The sequence below is a fragment of the Saccostrea cucullata genome, unplaced genomic scaffold (assembly GCF_032062105.1).
Source record: "Saccostrea cucullata isolate Sc308-1 unplaced genomic scaffold, CSIRO_AGI_Scuc_v1 ctg251, whole genome shotgun sequence".
Classification (NCBI taxonomy): domain Eukaryota; kingdom Metazoa; phylum Mollusca; class Bivalvia; order Ostreida; family Ostreidae; genus Saccostrea; species Saccostrea cuccullata.
In genome coordinates, this window is record NW_026935559.1 from 459,854 (window position 1) to 468,900 (window position 9,047).

General features: G+C 34.2%; 1 long non-coding RNA gene across 1 annotated transcript; it reads left to right on the forward strand.

The window, feature by feature from the left end:
• Positions 1-6,144: 6,144 nt before the first annotated feature.
• Positions 6,145-7,797, forward strand: LOC134243221 (uncharacterized). Its single transcript, XR_009986996.1, has 3 exons — positions 6,145-6,224; positions 6,595-6,681; positions 7,330-7,797. It is a non-coding gene; the product is annotated as an uncharacterized LOC134243221 (long non-coding RNA).
• The last annotated feature ends 1,250 nt before the right edge of the window (positions 7,798-9,047 follow it).

Sequence of the window (9,047 nt, forward strand, 5' to 3'; positions counted from 1 at the left end):
ATTTGTGTTTTTCTTACCTGAAAATAGAAAAAAAAGCAACATTATTATAGATCTCATTAGTTAAGAAAACTAAGGACAAAGAGAGATAACCTAACCAATAACTATGCCATAAAATGTAACATTCAAAGAACAATAACTCTATGATCTGAATTGATACTTTGCTGCAAAACTTTTTACAGTGTCATTTTGCGAGTTGAAAAACTCATTTGAATGTTAGCCTATTGTTTTTGTAGAAACTCAATATACATTTATCTTCTAAGAACTTGATACGATTCACTAACAGCAGCTGCAGGAAAGAAGAACATTTATGACTGGACTGGGGGAGACTGGAATCCAGGCTCAGGGGCCATAAAACTGAGACGACCTCACTTTTGATCTCAGTCTCACTTTTTCATAAGGGATTCATAAAGGAAAAGTGAGACTGAGATCAAAAGTGAGCTCGTCTAAGTTTTATGGCCCCAGAGCCTGGCCGGGGCCTGCATTATAACAATGACTAGTCAGGTGCTAAGACTAACTACTACGTTATCCAGGCCAATTATCCACAGTCCATAGAGTTCAAACCACTACATTCCTCCCTCCTAAAATTGTATTCATCCTCAAAGACACAGAACCTCGAATTTTTGCCCCTGGCAGGACTCATATTAACCCTGTTCACAATTAGAGAAATGCCAACATCATGAAATTTATGCAGAATTGTAAGGGGAGGGGAACAGAAGCTCAGCCCTATGCCCCTGCTGGTCAATAATTTGATTTTTGGAGACTCTTACACACACATGAATGAAAAGTCAATTTAAACATTAAATTCAGGCTGTTGGTAAAAGCACAGAGTCTCTGATAACATAATATTTAAATAAAAAAACCTTATTAAATAAAGCAGCATGTGATGCATCAGCTCCTATATGAGATTCACTGACACATGTAGTTTATATCTATATAAGTTGTATTTACATCACAATATACAGGCTGTAAAGGAAAGTTAAAGGTGCCACATATTTAGTCAAGAGTTTTATACCAAAAGACTAAAATGAATTACAGGACTTAAAACACGAGAATATCTCTGTATTACCTCAATACATTAACAAGGAGTAAAATCTTCCTTTTTTACCTTGCCCACTCATACAATGATTCACTTTACAGCACTTTCTAACTCACTTTCACCTTTACCTTCCCTGTCTGAATAGCGATGAATATATCAAGATGTCGTAAAATTATTTTAAACTGAATTATAGAATAAACATAATCAGTGCCTGTTCTTACATTTATAAATAATCATTCAAAATGATCTGGCTGACCTGACTCTTAATGATTTGTATGAAAAAGCGGAATATTACATTAATTATTACATTTATTATTACAATAATTGATCTATATAAAAAAAAAACAACCTACAAACAATACAAGTCTGTAAACATGGTATAAAACATGGTCCCCCATTCCAGGTGGGATCAGGAGCCTTGGAGGAGTAAACATTCCCTGTTGACCTCGAGTCAAATCCTCCCAGAACTCTGACCACTGATCAATACATGTATGAAAACTTTGGCAACTTATCTTGAAACTTTAAAATATGACTGAATGGGAGCACTTTACTGAATGCTGGAGTTATTACTACAATGTATGTGCATATAGCTAGTGAATCTGCTCAATTAAAGTTTATTTTACTGATTTAATACCAGGGTAGTACCATATAAGATAAAGTAACCAAGCTTTGAATCATGAATCTAAATCAGATTTTAGCTCCATCATCACCCACTACCTTTCCTTTCTCTTTCTTCCAAACAAAGAAAATCTCTAAAAAATCTCTCTAATTTACTGAATCTAAATGTTCTGAACAAAATTATAATGTCACAGCCTTAACTTTCACCTCTACACAAAATTGTAAACAGAAAAACTGGTTAATTTATCTTTGATTTGGAGGGGTATACTAAGTCATGTGTCAGCTTTCTAGAAAGACTATTTCTGGAAAGGATAAACCATTAAACCCAAACCCCGCCCTTAAAGTGCCTCCCCCCCCCCCCATGTTTACATATGAATGAATGTCTTTCAATTAAGACTCATTATAGGCTAGAATTAATCCAGATTACATGAACTCGGTGAGGGTGGAGCCCCTACACACCTATACCTACCTTTCTGTTTCTTCACTTTCCTCGGACTCCTGACTCGAGAAACGCTGATATGCACAGCACCTTGTCAGAAATCGCAAGGACAACATAATCTTCATGTTTGAAACATCCCTCTTTCATTAGAACACAAATCCAATTCCACTGGATTAGTCAAAATATTTTAAAGCCCATGCTATAATACCAACAGGAACACAATGAAAATACTTCCCATTCAAATTCACTACGATTTTAAATGGTTGAAATAAATACACAACTGGGAAGTTTCTCTTGGCCTATCGTAAAAAATCTGACAAGACGATAAGATATTGTTATCAGTTATGCAATATGAAATCTTGTTTCACAGTTCCATCCACAATAAGATCTCGATCAAACACTCTCAACAAATGTAAATCTTTAAATCTTAGCAACGAGCACCATGCACTCAAAATCATTTCCTGGTTTATATCCTCACAGAAAAATACAAAATATCACTCCAAATTCAGGGATTTTTTTTTTTCACACGGACATCTATAAAACTGAAATAAATTTTATTTCCTTAGAATTTTCTGGCCAAAAAAAAATATTGTCCTCCTCATTCCTGTAAGTATGTGCTTAGCTGCTAAAACGCACAACTTCCTATTGAATCATTTTAAAATTAATATTAACTGACAATGATTTAAATTAATAATTGCACTTCATACGAAAGTTAAAAATGAATCACGTCACTAAATCACCTGAAATAACTCTATTCCAAATTCTGGTAGAAACAATCACTGTATGTTATCATTGTTTATATATTTACACGATTTGAGCTGATAAAAACCACGAAGTCATCTTAGTCAAATTAGCACTCCTTAAGAATGGTTACTGTCCCTATATCACATCCCACATTGGAATGACAAAGACGATCTATAAAACACTTCATCCTCGGTAAAGCTAACACACCTGACCATCTCCTGCACCTCTAATCAAACAGACATACAGATAATGATCGGATTTATCTGATAATTTATACAACCCATGTAAACATGCACAACTTCAATCCGCTGATAATAATAGGGTCAGTATCCGAATTGAGGACTCTTTCCTGTATTGTAAACTGTCATTTCCTGTTCAAAACTATGTCTATCTGAGGATGAAACGGAAACTAGTTACAATTCTACAATAAAAATGAGTATGCTGATGTAGGAATACACAGAAATCTGTGTCGCCTTGTTAAGAAAGTCACATCTTTACATTCAACTGTCACTGTGGCCTTCATGTGAAATGTCAGGTGAAATTATAATCAGCTGAATTAACATTTCAAGGTATTGTTAAAGAGAAAGTGTCACAGCAGGATAATTTCAAACGGGAAATTATTTTAATTGTTAAGAGGCCATGTCAGTAACCACTGAGTATTGTATATAAAGTGAGTGGAATGTGAAAAAAAATATTTTGCTTTAATATTTGGTTGCATGGAAGTATAGATGAATGTCCTTTCAAACATGAATTATTTGGGTCACATCTTCCTTGTTACCATAGCAACGGTGATTTTAATGCTTGAAAAGTGTGAATTTGATTATTGATAACCCTGTCAATATTAATAACAGAATCAAACTATGTTTTTCTTAATTTCAATATATATGGGAGATTTATTTTTTCCCATGTTTATTTTAAAGCATTGGGGCCTACTTTGCTTTTTTTCTACCAAATGCTGTAAAATCAACATGACTTTTATAAATATTTTACACGAAAACGCAACCAAACTCTATCATAATCATACATGCAATAGAAACTACGAGCTTTAAAGTTATAAATCCAATAATAAACTAGTGCTAATTGTAACGGGGACCGTAAACAAGATATTATAACGCTCCCCAACTCCCTTTTGGTGCCATATTCCCTGTAAGCTTCATTAAATAAGACAAACTCTATGCACTTGAGACTTTACAACGTTTACCCAGAAGTGTACCAAGTTCATTCAAATTTTAGCGTTGCACACGTGCGCATGTGAATGCATGAGCGTACTGACCATATCATCATGTCTACACAATCTACATATTTCAATATACTGAATGTTAAAGTATTTAATCCAAAAGTATTAAAAAAATACGCTCATTCAAGTGTATTTTTGATTTTGCTCATTTCACGTGCACGCACAAGCATACATGTGCATGGTGACCATACCTTCTTGTAGAAGTCCATTACATCTATCTATGTTCTAAATCCCACCCCGTTTGGTTGAAAACCAAGGGAGTTATAGCTGTTTAAAGTTTTAGCCAATCAGATTGCAGCGCACGTACACCCGCGTGTATGCATGTGCATGATGACCATACTTCCTTGTAGTAGTCCATTATATCTATCTATGTTCCAAATCCCATCCTATTTGGTTGACAACCAAGGGAGTTATAGCTATTTAAATTTTCAGCCAATCAGAAAGCAGCACACGTGCGTGCACGTGTTTTCATGATAATTGCTATATATCATGTTGTAGGCTATCCTAATGCATGGCGATGTTCAAAATTTCAAAGGATTTCGTCAAAAAACAAGAAAGATATTGAGACTTTAGTTTCAGCCAATCAGAGCGAAGTGCACGTGCATGCGCGTGAGATCTTGCTATTTTGACCATGTCATATTGTCTGTGCTACTAAAATATTCTTATATTATAAGTTTGAAAGCATTTCATCAAAAATTTAAAAAGTTACTCCTATATCAATTAAATCGGTCATTTCACGTGTTGCACGTGCACGCTCTTGCAAGCACGTGCGCGCAAAATGACCTTCGTTCCGCAAATCTACATAACATGCCTACTGACCCTAAAAAGGTTTTACCTAAGTCAGATGTGTAGTTTACAAGATCACTCCCGGACAAAAAAGTACCCAGGAAGAAGAAGAAAAATAATAATAATAATAAGAAACAGAGTAAAAACAATATGTTCCCCAACTTCGTTTGGGGAACATAAAAATGGTAGTTGGGTACTCTATAGCAAATAATTTGATTTAGAATGTACCACAAATATGAAAACGCGTGAACGATTATCTCCCTTTTGTGGAACTCTCCTGTTAATAAAGAACAGAAAGTTGCTGTTGCAGCAGAAATCTGAGAAGAAATACACCATGTAACGATGTTTAAAGCAGGTCTTGTGCGGTTACAGAGGACATGACAGCATCAAGAGTTTGTAGGTGACTGAAAAGTACGTTTTCCTGTTTTTTTTAAAAGTATTTCTATATTTTACGTGCTAGGAAAACGCTATAACCGGCGTCTTTAAGAGAATTGGGAATTCCAAGTAGACAGCTGGTAGAGGCAGAATTCTCGGGTGTATTTTCGATACTTGCAATTACTTGTCAAACTCATAATTTATCAATAGTACAATGCCTCTAGTACTTACCAATATAGTTTTTATGGTTTGTTTTTAAATATATGATCCGATGGAAACACTTTCTCTGACTGTCGAGATTTGTTTTCATTTCGTGCGTTTACAAATTAAAAAAAATATACAAGTCCTGTATCGAAATGATGAGTGATTATTTTCTTTTCTTTGATATTGTCAAGTACTAAAAGCATTGTGCCATTGATAAATTTTAACAACGGCATTTAAGGGACAATATCCCTCTGTTCCAAATGTCACTTTTTTTTAAATCCAGACATTGATTTTCAGCATCAAGTATAGCATTAAATTCAAATAAAACATATTTTGAAGTATGAAGCGTTACTTACTTTTTCAGTAATGAATAATATGTCAAATCATGATGTGAAGAAAATGTGGGATGATAAATAGAAAGATTTATTATTTTATATCTCACAATTAATTTAGATATGAGGTATATTTAAGAATAATATCTACTCTCATACCTATCTAATTCCCTTTAATAGAAAACATACTGAAGCGCTGCTTTTTAAATCACAATTACAAATTGTTTTATGTGCATGTAAAATAACACACATCCATAAACAAGACTTATCATTCCATTATTGCCCTTGAAAATTTTATATTTTTTAATGAAACAAAATATTAATTAAAGGTTTATAGTAAGTTTGTAAACAGGTCTAAAATATTTTCAGGAGAATCATGATAATCAGTTGCAATGTGAACTAACAAATAACCTTGAAGTACAAGCAGATCCAATTAATGTGGAACAAATAAAGGTTTGTATTGAAATTTTTACATGTACTGAATTATTATGCCCAAAGAGCATGAACATATTTTTGTTTGTCCTTTCTGTCTATCTGTTGGTCAGCTTTAACCTTTACCATGACTTTTGAACTGTGAGATCATATTTGGTATACTTAATCCACTAATTAAGTTCTTTTAGATTACACCAACATCAGTAACCTTTAGATCTTGATCTTTTTGCTAAAACTAGCTTTTCTATATTTGTTGACGCTGGGGGCATACTGTTTCCCAAACTTATTTTGCTTTAAATTACTTTTAGCATCAGCTTGTTTATTATAAAGAATCAGGAAATATATGCAGTAGGGTCGTGTAAATTTGTAAACAGATATGAAATACTTTCAGGAGAATCATGATGATGATAAGTTGCAATGTGAACTACCAAATTACCATGAAGTACAACCAGATTCAAAGCATATGGAACAAATAGAGGTGTGTACTGAATTTTTTACATGTACTGATTTGTTTAGAACTACTTTGAGCATCAGCTTGTTCATAGAAGCCCAGCCTCAAAGAGTACCAGTAATCACTTTGTTCATCCATTTCTTTGTCGAGAGATAACTTAAATGCTATGAAACTTCAAACTTGAAAGGATTGTGACTTAATAACTTAAATCCATTTGACCTATGAACTTCATATTTTAAACCCAGACAAGAAGCCTAAAATGGGCCCATATTGCTCACCTGGTCTTCTGTCAAAGATTGTTAAAGACTGATATCACGAGGCACATTTGTGTCATGTAAGCTGTGCTTTTGAAGCAGGTATGAAATGCATTTCAGATAAGACAATTTCATTGAAGTCTACTGTGACCTTAACATTGAAGTTTGACATTGAGTTAGGGTCATGTCACACCACCTTATCATTAGGAGCATTGAATGCCAAGTATGAAGTTGTTCCATGAGGCATATAGAAAAACAGACCTGAAAACTCCATCAAATTTTACCTTGACCTTGACATTGAAGGTGCGACTTTGGCTCAGGGCTGTGAAACACTGTCTCAGCATAAGTAACATTTGTGTCAAAATGAAATTGTTTTAAATGAAGTTGTTAGTTGGATTGATTTTGCATCTTTCTTTTGTAGGTGGAATCAATTTCAGACGACAACTTTTCCAAACACCTTGTGAAAGTCATCTGAATGCCAGGATTCTCAGGAGCATGAAGATAGTCCATTACATAGAAGGAAGACCTTGATTATGTATCTTGATGCCATTGGTGAAAAGGCAGAGGTCTAACACTGACTGTGAAGAAAATGACTTGACAGCTGAAGGGAACATGAACAATATGAATCAGATTTCTGATAGGGCTCTTAAAGCAGTGAACTAAAAAACATTTTCTTACTAAGTTTAAGATTTTGATATCAAAGTTTTTGAAAGGGGGATATAGGAATCACCCTGTTTGTTTGTCCATCTGTCTGTGGACAACACTTGGATTATACTGTTCTAGCTCTAGTTGGTTAAAATAGATAATATCTAAAATCAAATGTGTCATACTTCTTGTTTACTGTGCATAAATGTACATTGAAGAACATACTGTATAAGTAGAATTTTTAGAGAGGATTAAATTTTGGCATTATTTGAGAGGGTGCTGACATCGCTAAAATTGAATATTTTTAAAAATTAATGTCTTATTATTTGTAATAGCTTCTTTAGTTAACATTTTAAAATCGCTAAAATTACTTCTGGCTAAAAATAAAATACAGGACTTTGGCAGAAATCGCTAAATTTGCATCTCGCTAAAATTTCCACTTATACGATAAATTATTATTTCTAGCAAAATATTTCTGTAGAATATTTGACTGTACACTTCAGAAAAAATTCAGTCTCAGTATCAGGTACAAGATATGCTGAAATGGTGCCTAGTTGTGTAGCCTGCATAGCAAGGGGACTCTTAGGGATCACTTCTCCGTTGTCTGTCAGTCTGACTAGCTGACCATCAGTCTGTCACAATTTGATATGTCATTCCTGAGACATACATTTTCAATGGAAAACTCTTGTTTTACCTTCATATCTGTGATACTTTCAGTGAGCATTGATATTTGACCAGTTGATTGGTCTTTGATAGTAAATTAAGATAAAACTTGAAATATAAAGTTGCTTTAAAATACATTTACACACGCATTGCTGTTGTTAAGGTTTATTTTCATTTGAAGATGTATAAGGTCGTCTTGTGTTTGACTTCTCATTATACCCCCTGTAAACGAAGTTTGGGGGGGGGGGGTGAATATAGGAATCAGCTTGTCTGTCTGTCTGTCTGTCTGTCTATCCATCGGTCCATCTGTCTAGCTGTGCAAACATGTACAGTCCATATCTTTCTTATGGAGAAACATTAGAATCTACTACTCCGTACAAAGATTGCTCATGACCTAAGAGTGTGTCATGACCTTGACTCAAGGTCATTTGGAGAAGTTCAAGGTCACTGGAAGAAAAATTTCATTATTTGTGTCCGTTCCATATTTTTCTTATGGATTAACTTGGTAAGTTCCCATTTTACAAAAAGATTCCTCGTGACCTAAGGGTGTAAAACAGGAACTTGTCTTGAGGATGTGTCATGACCTTGACCCAAGGTTCTTTGTGTCAGTTTAATGTCACTGAAAGGAAAAACTTCATAATTTGTGCCTGGTCCATATCATTCATATTGATAAACTTGGATACTTTCTTGTTAACACAAAGATCACTTATGACATAAGGGTGTAATGACTTTGACCCAAGGTCAATTGTCCTAGTTCAAGTGCACAGACAGTAAAAAAATTATAATTCATGTCTGGTCCATATCTTTCTTAAGGATAAACTTGGAAGGTTC